The sequence below is a fragment of the Lonchura striata genome, chromosome 2 (assembly GCF_046129695.1).
Source record: "Lonchura striata isolate bLonStr1 chromosome 2, bLonStr1.mat, whole genome shotgun sequence".
Taxonomy (NCBI): domain Eukaryota; kingdom Metazoa; phylum Chordata; class Aves; order Passeriformes; family Estrildidae; genus Lonchura; species Lonchura striata.
In genome coordinates this window covers 33,791,693-33,809,192 of record NC_134604.1, presented here as the reverse complement: position 1 = coordinate 33,809,192, position 17,500 = coordinate 33,791,693, and the positions used below count along the sequence as shown (strand labels likewise).

Sequence of the window (17,500 nt, the reverse complement as noted above, 5' to 3'; positions counted from 1 at the left end):
CACAAGTTTCCCACAGAAGAAAGCCTAATCCAGAAGAATGCTGAGTCTTCAAGGCTTTCTGACCTCAATGGCTGAGCAATTGGGTATGATCTGTACTTTGCACAGAGCTTGCTTGGGCTGAGTTCCTTAGCAGAATTGAGGAGGTGTGGGTTTTTTCTCCTGTACAGGGGAAAAATTCATATAGTCTGTTTCTGATTGACTTTCTCTGGTATTTATGAAAGTAGAGAATACAAAAAAGGAACTATTTGCAAGGTTGATGCATAAGTCAGAAAGGCCAGGACCTTAAGGCAAGTTGCTATAGAAGAATGGTGTGCATGGATATTCCAGAATATGAGGACAAAGAAAGCAATGCATTCCTAGAATTATAAATTGTTAAGGTTGGAAAAAAATTTTGTGATCATCAAATCCAACTGTCATGCTAGCACCACTAACATGTTCAACAACAAGCCATATCCCAAATCCTCTACATGTTTTTTAAACACTTCCAGGAATGGTGGACCACACAACTTTCCTGAGAAGGCTGTTCTGAAACCTGACAACTCTTTCCCTGAATACATTTTTCATATATCAAATCTAAACCTCTTCTGGTGCACCTTGAGGCCCTGTACTCTCATCCTTTTTTTTTTTTTTTTTTTTTTTCCACAACATTGAGTGAAGTTAACTTGGACAACAAGTTTCTGACCCTCCTGTGCCAATAGCACTAATACAGCTTCTCCAACCTGCCATCCTTCTTTCCTGGATGTCAGGCTTGGCCAGGTAAACTTTAACACTTGGTATTCACAGAGGATGCTCTAAAGATTGGCAAGATATAGGGGAGCTCCCTCTGGGAGGTGTTCAACTAGAGTTAAACAAGACAGGGTCACTGCCAAGAGCTTTGGAAAAACAGCACGAAAAGAGATGAAGGAAAAAAAAAAAAAAAGAGAGAGAAATAGAGAATGCAATCTTTTTTTTTTTTTTTTTTATGGGGAAAGATGTCAAACTGTCATGTTAGTCTCTGCTGAGGTTCTGAGCACGAACAGTTGCCAGGGTAACTGTTGTGCCAAGCCTCAGCACTTATGTATTTTTCCATTGATAATTGCTAATGTGAACAAGTGCTGGCTTGCACTTTACACCTGCCTGGCTTGTAAGTCTACTTTAATTGGATGTGCCAAGATTGAGGAAAAAGTAATCTGCCCTTTCAAGACAAGTGACAGATAGATGAAGTGTTGCTTAGGCCTTTACTGTAAAAATTTTGCTGACAAAATTGCTATGAATTGTCTTCCCTCAGTGCACATATACTGCCTTTCTTTATGGAATCGAGAGTTTAAGCTTCAAGGTTCATTATGAGTAATTATGTCATAAAGTTTTTGGAATATCTCAGTGTTACGTGGCAAAATTCTACTTTTTCCCCCAGAGTTCAGAGTGTCTCATTTCATAAGCATATATGAAAACAGTTTTTCAAAGGCTTGGAGAAAAATTAGTAAATTGAAAAAATATTATTACCATCCATATATATATATATATGCATATAAAGATCTTTTTAAAAAATGGTTCTAAGAAAAAACCCTGGAAAATGAACAGGGACAAGTTTTAAAAAAATTCTTCTGCTGATAGTTTGTTCCACAACCTCAGAAGTGAAGTGGAACTTTGGAGTGATCAGTTTTTGAATATCCTGTTCAAGATATTCTGAAGACTGATAGATAACACCAGCATCTTAAATTCTTAGAGAAGTTCCCCTGAAGAATTTAGGCTGAAAGACAAGGAACCCAGGGATCACATTGTTTTTAACATGCTTTTTCTTAACTATATAGTCCTTATCCATATTTTGGACTATACTACATGATTCTATTCATAAGGTCTAATTCACTACTAAACTGCACAAGACTGCCCCAAATGGTAAAGAAAAGTTATTAGAGGGCCTTTTCTTGCTGTTGTTATCTTTTTTTTTTTTTCTTCCTTCATTCTTTTTTTCTTCCTGATCATCAGGAGATTACAGAATTTCTATGTTATTTATTTGCTTCTCAGAGCTGTGTCAAGCCTGGCCATCCATTGCTTAGTGTATTCACTGTGTGTAACTGTCTTTCTTTGATGTTGATTTCCTAGTGCACTCAAATGAAGTTTCCTGAAACCAATATGCCAGAGCGAATTAATATATGAATAATACATGGTGCTTATTTTAGCAGCTTTCATCAGAAGACCGCAAAGAACAGCATGAAGGATAGCAGGGAGATTGCCTTATACCATTGCAAGAAGGAATTACTGGGATGTTGCGCTCCTTACATAAAATTGCACCATCAATGAGGGTAGAAATAGGAGAAAACTATCCTACTTGATCAAAAATATCCTAAAAGTTAGACAGCATTAGAAAAATCAGTAATTCTGATTGCATAACCTGACTTCATTTTGAGGTTTCATGTGCGTCGATTTGCTCCTGTGGGACTCACTGAGGATTAAAATGTTACAGCATAAGGCAGAACAGAGCTAGTCAGTCCAACCCACCAAGCTGCTTGGCAAGATAGAGAATTAAAAGTAAAATTAGTGAAATCCCAAATCTACTCCATAAAGCTCTATGAACACTAGATAGGCATTTCATGTCCAGAAACACAGTAGACTCAGAGGAATGCTATTTTTGTTAAGATATTTTGGTTAAAAGCTTAAAAAAGGGAAGCTGCTGAAATTGCCCAGTACAGCAGGGGATTTCAAACACCTTACTTAGGATTCTTTTAATCCATGTTTTCAGTGATATTCATTAACTTATGTAATTCCCTCATGAGATAGACTCACAAGGCTAAATTCTCTCTTGTATTTCTGCTTGGTCACAGTGTCATGGAGATGAGACAATTTGGAAGTACACAGAAGTAAATGAGAGTGCCATGTGGTTACCACAGTTGAGAAGCCCCAACTGTAATAAAATATTAGCTGGATGAGTGTTAGAGTTCTTTTATTAGTGGCTGCTTCACATAAAAGTGTATAATGTCATGCTATGGGTTAGTAGTGCTGATCAAAGTTTAGGAGTTCATCAGAGTTTACCCTATCACACTTTCCAAAGTCATCAGAAAGAAATTTGATTCACTTTTCAGTGAAAAAATTGACCTAGATTTTCCAGCTTCACCACAGAGATCTTATAGAAGCATCTGTAATGGAGCTTATTCACAATGATTATGACTAAACTGGAGCAGCAAAAGTATAATATAGTGGAGAACTGCAATGCAATAGCAAATGTTGGTCTAATGACAAAGAAAAGTAAATTTAGTTTAGTAAATAAGTTTAGTAAAGAGATTATTTTAATTTACACAATAATTAGATAAAACATTATTATCTTTTTAAATCTTCATTATGAGCAAAATCACACTGGATGCTTTAGAGTGGTCAGTTTTAATTTCATTTCATAGTCTATCTATCTGAAAACATCAGAGGAGACATAACAGAAAAATGGGTGGGCTCTGACTTTATAGTTTAGTAAAAGAAGGTTGCTCCTTGGAGATGTATGATCTATTCATCTTTCTAAAGAGAATTAGGAAAAAAAAAAAAACACCTAGAAAGCAGACCAGAAAAATGTACTTAGAAGCACTGTGGCTGCCTGAGGTGATACCTGCCATTTATCCAATATCATGCTGTAAAAAAATGGTATGATTTTCTTGTTACACTTGGCATTGTGAGGCTGCAGCTCAAGTACTAGTGAAGTTTTGAGCCCCTCACTTCAAAAAGGACATTGGGGTTCTGAAATCCAGCATCCCAATGTCCTTTTGTCCAGAGAAGAACAAAAAAATCTGGTGAAGGATCTAGAAAACATGTCTTTTAAGGAGCAGCTTAGAGAGCTGTGGTTGTATAGGCTGGGGAAGAGAAGATTCTGAGGGACCTCTTTGGCCTCTACAGCTGCCTGAAAGGAGGATGAACTGATGTGGGGTTCATTTCTTCTGCTATTTTTTGAGTGAAAAGATGAGAGGAAATAGCTATTAAGTTGCATCAGGGGTGTTTCAGTCTAGATATTAAAAAAAAATTTTAACTGAAAGAGTGATTAGGCATTGGAATAAATTGCTGAGGGCAGTGATGAGGTCACTGACTCTGGAAATGCTCAAGATGTATCTGGATGTGACACTTGGGGATACGGGTGTGGGGTGATTATGGTTGTGCTGGGCGGGCAGTAGGACTGGATGATCTTGAAGATCTCTGCTAACCTTGATGATTCTCTCTTGGCTGGATGGGGCTTTGAGCAACCTGGTATAGCGTAACATGTCACTGTCCATGGTAGAGGATTGGAACTGGGTATTATTTAAGTCTTTTGCAACACAAGCAGTTCTATGATTCTGTAATAAGAAGAAAGGATTATGCTCCTGTTGACATGTTAATATAATTCTCAATGTCAAGAAAGTTTATCAGCTGGGGTTGCAGCTATGGTGAGCAATATGAGGCAGGCATTTACTGGTTTCTCTGCAGAGCTGAAACTTCTATTTTGGACCAAGAGCTCATGGCAGGCAGTTTGTAAATTAATTACAGGATCAGTTGTGAAAAAGTTGGATCTGAGAGTCATGGAAAGGGATCTTCAAATGAAAACTTATCTTATGCAGTATGAAACCTGCTGCATTTGTTTGTTTCTTTATTCTTATGAGCATGTGTTGCAGGGCTCATGAGATTGGACAGGTACTGCAGTCTGTATTGAGTGTTCTCCCTGTGATAGTCCTTTAATCAACCACCCTTTGATTTACTATTTTAAAAGTCAGTATAAGATAAATCAATTCATACATTTCCCTCTTGTACAATTGAAGTCAAAGACATATCAGCAATGTCATTTATTTATGCCCTGCTATTTTGCCTGGGGGAAATGCAAGGAATGACCAATGTCCAGTTTGCTTAGTCCAGTCTCACTATGATTTCCCTGGTAACTCTCCTCACCACAAAAGAAAAAGCCTCAGCAGGAGAAGGTGGGATCAGAAGTGGCTGGAAGGGGATCAGATGCAGGGTAAAGGTGTTTGACACTTTTCTGTATAATTAAATTCAGCACTGCAAATAGCCCTTTTTTCCTCTGTGAGGACAGGGTTGTTCTGACATGAATAGATAGATAGATAGATAGATAGATAGATAGATAGATAGATAGTCAGAAAGATAGAATTAATTAATTATTAGTCTCTTCATTAACTCTGATATACTGTGTGAATGCAGTGTCTTACAAGGACTATATTGCTCCAGGAAGGACACCACTCTTGCAAATAAAAGAAGAAGTTTAAGCAGGCATATTCAAAATTATTATATTTATTTGTTTGCTTGCTCGTTTGTTTGTTTGTTTCACAGCTGCTCTGACAGAATTTTTTTTCTCATTTTATTTTTCATCTTTCCCTTCTCTAAATCAAGAATTTGCTTTTCCTTTGAGTTAAAGAACAGTATTTCACCCCAAGTGCTCATCAATTGCAAGTGCCCATTTAATTATTGTTAGACTTTAGAACTTTTTACTCGTTAGCATTAAACTGGTGCACAGGCACGTAGTCTCTGCAGTGGGAAGTAACTAAGGTCAATTTTTAAGAGCAAATCAAAAGAGAAAAGCACCACCAGTGTAGCAGAAATAAGAAAAATAATAGAATGGAAGAAAATAAGGAAGGAAATCCTCCTAAATTTCAGAAGTCATTATCGTCCAATTCTTTCACTCACATTAGTGCAAGGTACAGTACTTTCACTGAAATCCATGATGAAAAGAATCACCAACGTTTTCCTTTAAGTACAGACTTCAGTTACACCAGCTTAAAATAATACACCTTACTCTTAGCTATGCTCAGCTGCCAGCATGTCTTCTTTTAGCCATCCTGTGTTCAAAGTCAGGCTATTTAAGCTAATACATCTTCTCCTTGATTTAAAATTTAATATTAACTTGAAAGGTAGGGAGAGCTGAAAATCATGAAAACAACAATTCATAGAACTTAACTGATAAGCTGTAACTCATTAAATAATTATAACTATATCACATTCTATCCTTGTTCTTGTCTAAGATTTGTGAAAGGCCCAGTCAAAAAATACATTTTCCTGATTTCTACACTATTAAACTGAGGGAGAAGCAAACATTTGATATAGTAATGATTTATATAAGTAAAATTTTGCTCAGATAAATATAAAAGTTATAAGATGGAAAAAAATTTAAAATTTTTCTGTAGAGGAAAATTGTTTTTCTAAACACATTTTCTTTCTGGTTCATCTTATTTAGATTCATCACCTTAGCTATCAAAGGCAAAGGCAGCACATAGTCTTGTCTAAGTAAGAAGGACAATCCACAAAATTTCAGTGACAAGTATTGCAAGTATTGTCCCTGTAAATTTCAGCCACTGTTATTTTCCAGGCAGTTTGCCTGGGGCTTTTATGCTTTTTTTTTTTTTTTTTACTTTCACTGCTGAGTGTCAATAGCCTCAATAGCCTGCTGCTTAAAACATAACAGCTGGGAAATGGGAACAGAGCAAGCTGGGGCCAACTACTTGCAGAAGTCTCCTTTACCTGTGAATTAATTTTGTGACTGGAGTTACTATGACAGTGGTGACTAAACTTAAACTACTGAAAAGGCTTGGTCACTTTTAGATAAGTGCTAAAATGGTTGAGTCACCATCTCTGGAACTGTTAAAAAAACGTGTGGATAGGGCACTTGAAGAAATATATGCTTAGTAGTGAACATGGTGGCGGTGCTAGGTTGATGGCTGGACTTGAACTTACAGGTCTTTTCCAACCTCACTTTTTCTATGATTCTAAGATTCGGGCTCTGGGATTGTTAGATTTGAGGCCAAGATCCATATCAGATTTAGGTTCAAAGTTAGCAGTATCAAAATGCTACAGTTTCAACTTCAAATGACAGCAGATTTGTTCTCAAATCATCTCATAACATTTCTGGAACTTCTTAGGAAATAAGGGTTGTTATAACTTTGACTCCCCAAACAGCCAAAACTAAAGGATCTGTTACTGTTCTGACAATTTCAGGGAAAGCAGAAAATACTCTTCCTCTCAACAAAAGAAAAAATGATCAGTGTGTTTAATGCAGTTAGTCAGAATTTTGGGAGAAGAGCAAATAGCCTCAAGTTGTGTAAAGGGAGGTTTAGATTAGATGTTAGGAAAAAATTCTCTAGAAAAGGTTGTCAGGCATTGGAACAGGCTGTTCAGGGAAGCAATGGAGTCTCTCTTCTCGAAGATGTTTAAAAGATGTGTTGATGTAGCACATGGGGACATGAGTTATTGGTAGGCTGGGCAGTGCTGGGTTACCAGTTGGACTTGATAATCTTAAACATCTTTTGCAACCTAGATGGTTTTGTTTCTATGATTCCATGAATCTGTTCTGCTTCTGTATCAAGACCATTCCATATGGTGTTTTAACAGTTTGGGAAGTTGAAATTATATCAGAAGAGTACTGACTAAAAGTTAAATGTTTTGGTTTTATATTACTATTGTGTATTTACCTTGAAAGTATATATCTATATATTTGTAACATATGTACACATGTAAAAGTGTGTGTGTCTTGAATGCTAAGTGCTACAGCCTTAAGTGGATGGAGCATCTTTGCTGGCCTAGTGGGATACAGGATGGATAACAAAAATGTGCAGTTATATATGAGATAGATATTTTGATACTATTAGGTATACCTGGACCAGTTTTTCCCATTGTATATATATATATCAGTAATCCTAGGTTTAGGTCCAGGAATGGAGGCTCACTGACCTTACTACAGACCTTACTACATTTTTTTTTATTGTTTAATATAGTTTAATATGCTGAAATTGAAATAAAAATGTGCATCCTGTGGATAACAGCTCAGAAAAACTCCTGTATGAACCCATGATATAAAAAGATGGTGACTTTCTGAAAGCTCTTTGAATTGGCCACACAAAAAGAGCCTTCAGTTCTGTTGTGTTGTCTTAGTTTAACACTCATTAAATGTTTTACAATGCTATGATCACCTTACAGCAAATATAATTAAACCTTCTTTCCTTTGGCACTAAACAGGACTTCATTATTCCTTTCTAATTCCATAACTATACAAGAGAAGCAAACTATCTGAAATTGAAAGTCTTTTTCCAATTTCAGATTTTCTTCCTCTTTATTTTTTTGGTAGGATGGACATATTTCTTTGTTTGGAAATTAAGATGCTCTCTGCTTCTGGGACATCATGGTGAAAATCTGTAATTAAGGTAAGGAAAATATCTTCAGATTTCCTACAATTTCACAGTCTTGCAATCTCTTATGGCTTCAGAAGTCATGCCTGTAATTCTTTTTCCGTGCTTCTTCTTTATTCATATTTCTTTTAGAAACTCAGGTAGCGTTGCTGCATTTTTAATGACATAAAGACTAAGTTGTTAGAGGAGCTTATTTAGCTAAACCAGCACCTGTGGGCTTTTTGGGTTTGTTGTTAGAGATGCCATCACAGATTTAAATTTTGCCAGCCTGCGGGAATAGATTGCCTTTCTAAAGAAAACAATTCTTTTTCTAAAGTAATTCACCCTGCAGGAATTTTAAGGCCTGAGGATCTAAATCTGGTTTTGGAACACTTTATAATTAGCATAAAATTTGAAAACAGCTTTATAAACTAGGACCCTTCTCTCCCACTCAAAAAAATAAGACTTACGGAATTTGGAAGTTTTGATCCCTCCATCCCAAAACAACTAATTTAAGAATTGATCTCTAGGTCGCATCATTTTCCACTGATGTTCATAGCTTGGATTCAAATAGTTAATGATGATGTATTGAGACTAAATTACACACTTCCTTCTAGAGGTGTGGATTAACAAACATAAAGTTGTAGCATTTTAATGGAGTGGAGTACACAAACAAGCCAGTGGGAGAAGATCTGGCTATCTCTTGTAAGGGTTTTTTCAAATCCCTGCTCTAAGCAGCATTGTGAATCAAATCAAATGCTTAAATCAAAGATAAACCCAGGAATGATGGGAGGCCACTTCTCAGAAACAGGTGGATTTACCAGACTGTTATGCTCTGTGTGGTGGGATTACCACCAGCAGGTTCAGCATGGAGTTTGTCTGGCAGCCTCCTCAGTTTTCTGTAAGGCTCATTACATCTATAGCTTGCAGTGCACTGGCTGGAGAAAAGGAATGTAGGAATGTTGTTTTCTTTAGGTCACTCACTTATTTACTAATCAGAAAAATAGTAGGTTTTAGGCAATTATATAATTGAAACGCTATCCAGATGTCCTCAAGAAACATTTTAATGATTGCACATACACAAAATAACAAAAAATCAGTGGTATTTACTGAACTAAATACAGATATGGAGGTATGCAAAATGTGACCAATTCTTGACAGATTATTCCTGTCACATAATAGACTTGTCTAGATGTTTTCAAGAAAATGTTATAGACTTAATCTTTCTACAGTTGAATTAATGAGAGATGAGTTTTTCTGGCTGCTGTGGTCTGGGATCACCTTTTCTGCATGGTGTTGGCGTGGTTAACATTGTTATAGCAATGTCCAGTCACAGCTTCAGTAATGGTTTGGCTGCCCAATAAAGCTTTGATGCTTTTGTGATAGTTTGTCTAAGTCTGTCACCATTGTTCAATTATAATCCATAAAGAAAATAACTGAGGCTATAATTCTGTGAATATGTTTATGTATGGGCAGCACTATACACCCTCTATGCAGTCTATAAGTTGAAATTGATATTAAAATGATGGCTGAGCTCATTGTTTACAGAAAGTTGCAGACTATCAGTTTCTTTTTTATTTAGTTGCAAATTAAATCTTCAGTGGTGTAGCACCTAGAAATGCCCTAGTCATGCCCTTTGAAATTTCTATGAGAACAGCCAAAATCATTCAGCAAAGGCTACATTTTATCCTAAAAATACTAAAAAAATCAGAAATATTTTCTGAGTTCTGCTGTTTATTTACCCATTGTCATCAAGAATGCATTTTGATGATATATTATGTTCATGTATTTAATTTTGTTGGTCATTGTTCATTATGTCTTGAAGTGTAAGTAAACTTGATTGATGCAAATTGGCTGATTGTATCCAAGTTCTAACCCAAACCTCACAACAGTTGTTAGCAGATGCTGAGAATCTTTTGCTCTTACTCTACTTCAAAGTCTATGTCTGCATTTCAGATGATGTTTCTGTAGTCCTGTGTGCAAAACCAAACTCATTTCTTGCTGAACTAGATCCACAGCTCTGAACTACCAGTTCTTAGCAGCCTTATGATAGCTGATAATTTACATGTAATGCATGAAACTGGAAATGTGAGTTTATATGTAAATATATCAAAGCATCATTCTGATTGAATTTTAAGTTCTTTATATACCCTTGACACCAGTTTATACCTATCAACTTATGGGACTTCTATTACTAAAAGTAAACATCAATTTATATCCACTGCTTCAAAAATATATCACTTTATTTCTTTTAAGTAACATAAAAGTAACTTCTGACTGTTTCAGTTGGCAGAAGTTTGAGTGGCAAATTGCTATTAAGAAAAAGAGAGGAGGGCCATAGATTTGGCAAACTTACATTTAGCAGATCCTACAATGAAAAATTCCAAAAATTACAAGGATAGAATAACATGTGATTTTAATTATAGGATAAAAATTGGAACAATTACATTTTTTCAGAAAAAATCACCTTGTTTTTAGCTGTGGGAGCTAGTGAAACATCAGAGATTTTTAAGATGCTGTTTTCAAAGAGTGGTTAGAAAGCAATCTCTTGTAAAATGCATGTAAGCTCTGGAGTCTGAGCATATTCTGTGTGTGTCCACCTGAAATAGAATGCAGCAGAATCATGCAAACTTCAGATTATTATTTTTCTAAACCCAGAATTTAAGTTACACCTTCTTTAAGAATAAATAGCTGTTGAATACGTAGCAGAATCAGAACTATGGAACTGAAATAAGACATGATTCCTAAAATAAAAGCAATTTCAGACTTTAAATGAAACCTTATTTTTTTCTGGTAGAGGCTATTCAGAGAATTTTTTGTAATTAAAAGTCATTCAGCCATGAATGGAAGGTATGTATTCAAGCCTCAATATGTTTTATTGCCAGGCTTCTAAAGACCTTGAATCCCAACCATAATGGTGAATGACAACACTCTCTGTGTTTTGTTAGGGAGAGAGGCAAGGCAGAACACCACAGCCTTTGTCATATTGATCCCACTAAGATGTCAGTGAATATAGTATTTGTGTAGACTTATAACCTGATATTTTTTAAAGCTGAATCATTAATTGAAGCCTAGTTGTAGCATTAAACATCTAGTCTGTTTGAGACTGATGGAAAATATACATAATTTAGTGAAAAATATGCATATTTTAGTGAAAATAAAGTCATAAATTCCTGTCTGTGAAAGGAACATGGATCTCTCTATTATCTTCCTTCTTGAGATTAAAAAAAAAAAAAAAACAGAACAAAAAATAAGAAAAAAATAACAACATCAAAACGTGTTTTCTTATTGAATAGAAGCAAATAATTTTACATATAACTGTTGGAGACTCTCCAAATATTTTACTGAAGGTATAAATAATTTGCATCGTTCAGGTACTGTCAGAGGAACAGAAGTGTCCTCTTCTGGGAATGTATTATTGAAATATATCTGTCACTGGATGCCATCTGGTCCATCACAAAACAAACCACATTGCATTATCTATTCATAGTTCTTCCTAAGAACATAGCTGCTGACAGAATGGGACAATATGCAGGAGGGAAGGAAGGTATGGAAGCATAGATTATTGCAGGATAGCTTTCTTCAAAGGTAATGCCCTGTAGTTCCCTGGGTTACACCACCCTGAAATTACAGCCTGTTTGATATCTGGACTCCAGTGACAACAAAAGCCATGTCTTAGCAGTGTCTTCTGACTTGGGCAAAGTTTAATTTCAGTTATAAAACAACACCAGAACTTGCTAGATGATGCTGGGAGTCTCCCATGAATGAACTCATCACGTTACCACCAGCAACATTTGTGGTCCTTGTACCCTGTGAAATTAAGCAACTGCTTTTTCAAAGCTTTTCCAAAGGGGAATGGGGAGAGTATGGCATCAGGGTCCTTCCAACCCTGGGCTACAAGTGCTGTCTGTGGATATTGATAATATTGTGATGACTTAGTGTTGATGGAACAGTTTCTGTGAGAAAGTACATTTTATTTGAAACCCAGAAACTTAGGAAAAAAAAATTATTTTGGCTTCCAATTAATGTAAATATTAAAAGAGAGAGCATGATTTTCTTGAAATTAAAATATATAGAGTAATGAACAAAACATAAATAAAATGGCAAAAGCAGAAATTTTCACTGAAACTGAAGTATTCTCAGCATTCTTTCTGTAACAATTTATTTCTGGTCAGAATTAAGAAAAATTATAACAAATCTCTTTGAGCAGAATTTGTCCTGTATTCAACTCCATTCCACAACAATTCTGAAATTTCAGATTTTCTTTTCTTGTCTTGGTCACAAGTATGTCTGTTGCCAGTTAAAAAGATGTCAGGACACCCTAGAAGATGACCAGTGTTGGAGAATTGTTTTCTGCATGACTGGAAGCCAGAACTGACCCAGTCATTTTGTCCACGGAGCAGCCTGGTTTAGTGGAAAGTGTCCCTGCCCACAGCACAGGGGCTGCAGCTAGAAGGTGCATTTCAGCTCAAACCATTCTCTGATTCTTTGGTATTGCATAAGAAGAAACTTGGCTTCCTCACTCTCTGAAGTGACCAGACTGAGAGTTGAGGCCTTCAGAGTGCTAAGATATCTGACTCTATGCCAGATGGCCATTTCAGAAAAACATTGAGGCCAATCCAGCCAATGCCTTGTTCAGCAATCCTTCAAGCAGAACATTATGAGGGAGTCTAAGTTATCTCTGTTTCTTATGAATAAGGGGAGACTAGTGAGATACAGTGGGGGAGATAGCAGCCAGCTTCCAAATAAGATAAGCAAAGGGGCCAAAGCTTTATGACAGAGGGTGTTCCTTTTGATTTTTTTTTTTTAATTTTGGGGGGCAGTGCACATTTTTGTCTTTTTCTAAAATCTAATTTTGTTTGTTATTATCAGAAATTATTACTTCAGCTATCACAGGACAATGTGTTAGCTGCAGTACTTTTGAAACAAAACTAAACCAAGACATTGTCCTGGAAGAACGATTCTGTTTATGAGTCGTGTTATAAACCAGAGATCACGTCATAGCAACGAACACATCACAATTATAGCAGACTGGTTTGCTTATCAGCCTCACCATAATAGGTCTATCATTATTGCTTTCACTACTAAACTTCTATATTATGATTTTCTGAAAGTATCTAGGACTGGACTTTGTGACCCAGTTATTAATTTCTAGCTTTCTACAGTCATTATACAGCAGTGGCACAATAAGCAATATGTATGTGTATATATACATACACATACACATACACATACACATATGAAAACTAACCGAGTTATGATAATTGATATTTTGTGGTAGATACATTTCTGCTAATACATCACACCACAGCATATGTACAATGTCATTGCCTCCCTTGGGTTTTATATGAAATTTTGTATAGATGAGGCATATGATTTTGTGATACCATGATGTACTGTATTCTCATTTCTTCCACTGTTGCCTATGCAATTCAAAAGCTTTCTTAATATACTTCCCAAGGGAACTTTTCCTTTGCTTTCTATTAACAGTCTTTGTTCATGGCCTGTTTATTTCTAATGATAGCTTTAGACATAATTTTGTACACTTAAGTAGATACGGAGCATTACAATATCAGATCAATATCTGGGACCAAATTCATTATTTGTATACCTCTCCCTCAAAATAAATTTAGAATAGAGAAAGATCTGAAGAACACAGATCTTTTGCCACATTTCTACTTTTTTCAAGTCTATAAAGTTCATGAAGTGAGGTATTTTGAGACAGATCCTGAGGTGTGGATATAAAATCAGCTATTTCATATTTTCCTGACAAAAAAATTGGGTGTTTTTGTGATGAGGTTTTATTATGGGGTTGTCAGACAAATAATATTAATTCTTGTGCCTGCATTCCAGCAGCATAGTAGTCGAACAGATATTTAATGTATACTGCTACTTCTGCTTGGCAAATGAAGCCCTGCTTGATAGAATTTCAATTCTGGTAAAAAGTTATAAAAGAGTACTGAATCTTCTGCTATGAAAGTGTAAGTGTTTAAAGGTGGCTAATGGTATTACCCTTGTACAGAAAATCTTGTTTCTAAACTCTTTATTTTCTTGTGTCTATGTGATGTGACAGGAAAAGGTGACTACTGCTGTTAAAGGGAGACTTCAGTTACATCTCTGCTCATAAATGTAGTCTGTTCAGCAATGTCTTTTTTCTCAGGTTTTTCTTTTCTTCTTCAGGACTTTCTGATTTTCAAATTCCTTTACTCTTTAAGGTATTTACATGATGACAAAGAGGGCCTATATCACCACTCTCATAGATGAAGCATTTCAGGGGGGCTTGCTTACTCAAAAGTAAGATATGCCAAAGGGATCTTCAAGACAGCTAAAATACAAACTCAGCTTGATAGTGAACTTAAACATTTAAAATAATACTGGTTTTTAACTTTATTCCCATGAAAATTTTATCTTTAAACTCTGGCTGCAATAATTAAAAATGCATGAGAATCTCCAGTGAGCTTTCTCCCTCAGTTTATTTCTTTGTTTTGCATTTTGTTGGAGTGTTCCTGTTAAAATCTCATGATGTTGTTACTTTGCCAAAACTGCTGGCTCAAACTGCATTATGAGTTTGTACTACTGTGTGTCCATGGCTGATGTGCTGTACATTGGCCATATTGGATGCTCATTGCTGCTGGACATGTACTTAGTTCTCAAACAAAAATCCCAAAATTTGCAAACCTGAACTTCTCTTAAATAGCCATTATAAATTATATGCACAGATGACATAATCCATTTGAGTAAGCTTGTCTTTAACTTCATAGGAATTTTTATTCCTCTAGCAAAACTAGTTTTTTAGATTTTTTTAATATATTATTTGATTTGTGAATTTCCTGAACAAATACCTGCTTGAACAGTTTTCCTTTAAGTTTGAATTCTGTTTTTGTTAAAGGAAGTGTTTAAAAATTTGTTTTTTAATTATAATTAGCTAAGATTATACATCACACTCACACTGTTTCCTTTATTTCACAAAATGTGTAAATTGATATATATTTTCTCTATATAACGTATACAATAGCAATACTTGACAGGGAAGAATTTGTACACCCTGGCCAAATCACCTTCTGTCAAATGACTTCCAGGGAAGTGAGCACAGTAAAGAATGATTCCCAGGTTGCAGTTTGGGAGCTGGAGGCTGACTAGTTTTGCTGGCAGTGCAGAGGGCTGTTTCATGCTAGTTGGCCTCTACCTGAGGCTGGTGCTGGACATGTTCAGCTATGGATGTTCAAGGTCTGGGGTTCATGCTTGCTGCCTGCTGCATTGGCACATAGCAGAGACCTTTGGGGCTAACCATCACATGCCCTCAGAGGTCTGGGTTACAATTTCTCCCTGTGCATTAAGGTAGAGGCACAACGTCATTACCTTCTGAACACACGGCTTTGAATCGCTTTGTCATCTGTTTGAGAAGGACAACCATTTTAAAACCTGCCACAGCCATGGCAAAATCTTCCCTACTGTGATCAGAACAAGCTTTATAGCTCAAAAGAAACAAACAAACAAAAAAATAAAAAGATTGAGCCCAAAACGTTGAATGAGCAACTAGTTGCATGAATAAAACATTGAACTTACAATAAAACTTCTCCTTAGCTCTTCTAACATTTTACCAAGCTTCTAAAGCCACCTTGTAAGTTTTGTTATTTGCTCAAGGGACAGCATGCTCTAAAGAGTTCTTTTCTCCTTTCTCTTTTCCCTTTTCTCTATGACAACTATTAGGTCTATCAAGAAAAATTGCTTAGAAGAGGTTGTTTCCTCTGTAGTACAAGATGCTTTCCCCTCCTGATGCAGCTGTCCATCATTCCCTGTAACTGGGCAACAGCAGGTCACATGAGACTGGATGATGTGTCACTTCCACTACTTCTCTAAAATTACTTAAGCATTATTCCTATTGTGTATTTATTACATTTCATTAGAAAATTTTTGCCTTAAGGTTTTGGTCTTCCCTCTTTTGCTTACAGGTTTATCAGACCACGTAATATGTATTTTTTATGAGCTCTGTGTTATGAGAAATAATACATAATGTATAATGTAAAACCTTCTAGGATTTGTGTTTAACTCCCTACAAGCTTTGCATGCTGCCTACATATAACATGCAAATATTATTAAACATTCTTCAGTGAAGGAAATTGAAAAAATATATACTCCCCATTTGATAATTTGAAGGAATTTTGTAACCAAAAAAAATTTAATATGATGTCAAAATTTGTGTCAATAACTCATTCATAAGTAACTGTGCAAATCCAGTTTAGCAACTGCAAAGTTGCTAAAGTACTGCAAAGCAAGACCACTGTGGAATTATGCTGCAATTGCAACTTAATTACATAGATATAGCAATATCTGAGTTTTACTTATACTGTTTTTTTTTTTTTTCAAATTATATTAATTGACCTTGCAAGTTCTAGGTTTTACCTTGCATAACAATAACACGCAAGACCAGGTTAAGTTCAATTTTTCTGCTCTTACGTTTACGTATAAAAATCTTACATAAAATGCTGACATAGGATCATTCACTAGTGAATTTAAATTGAGAATTTTTTCAAGACACTTTGTAAACAATTCATATCTGGAAAAAAATATATAATATGTGTCTATTTGTTTATAATTTAAAAGTTTGGCCATAAAATATTAAGATGTCAGATCTTATGTTAAGAACCTTTCTATTGTAGATTTTTTTTCAAGTCAAAAACTAAGGTTTGGTTTAATTTTTCCTAACTCCAAATACCTAAGATGGATAAACTCCATTTCCTTTTTCATTTTCTGTAGAGGGAACAGCTTGACTAGCTTAAAGTGATGTATACCTTTTAGGGGTGGTCTTCCCAATGTCCTCCAACTTCCTAAGCTGGTGAATGACAAAGCCAGTTTTTCTCTCTGCATCTGCTTCTGTGTTCTTCTCCTTGATAGCTATCTACATCCATGAGCCAAGTAGTCTAACAAAATGCACAAGAGATACAAATGTATAAGGATTGTGAAGTAGCATTGCCTTTTCAAAGTCCCAGTGCATACTGTCTATATCTTAGGATTTAAAACTGATAATAACATGATTTGAATATTTATTACTTTATTATTAATATGAAACATTACCCTTTATGCAAAAGGATGTGTTTAAATTTTTTTTAAGCATTCCTTGTTTTCAGATTTATAGGCACAAGGAAAAGGGAAGTCTAACATCCTGTAATAAGAAATATTCATCCTTATTTTTCTTGTTATTATTCCACAGAATTGCTAAATGCTGTACATAATACAACTAAGTGTTTCTAGCCAAAACTAGAGATTAAAGGAGCATCAAATGAAATACGGGCATAGAAGAGGAGTTGAAAGTGAAGTAATCCTGATTAACGTGTTGAGCAGCATTTTCAGAATAAATCTCACCTAAATGTTACCTTTGTTATTATCAAAACCAGATTCTCAGTAGA

The 17,500-nt window shown here is 35.6% G+C and overlaps 1 protein-coding gene across 8 annotated transcripts in view; it reads left to right on the top strand.

The window, feature by feature from the left end:
• The window catches only part of TENM4 (teneurin transmembrane protein 4), a 1,541,819-nt gene that overhangs the window by 610,879 nt on the left and 913,440 nt on the right, over positions 1-17,500 (top strand). For all 8 annotated transcript variants that reach the window (XM_031505163.2, XM_077781310.1, XM_077781309.1 and 5 more), the window contains one exon: positions 8,054-8,129. The gene's annotated coding sequence lies outside the window, so the exon portion shown is untranslated. The remainder of the gene's footprint in view (positions 1-8,053; positions 8,130-17,500) is intronic.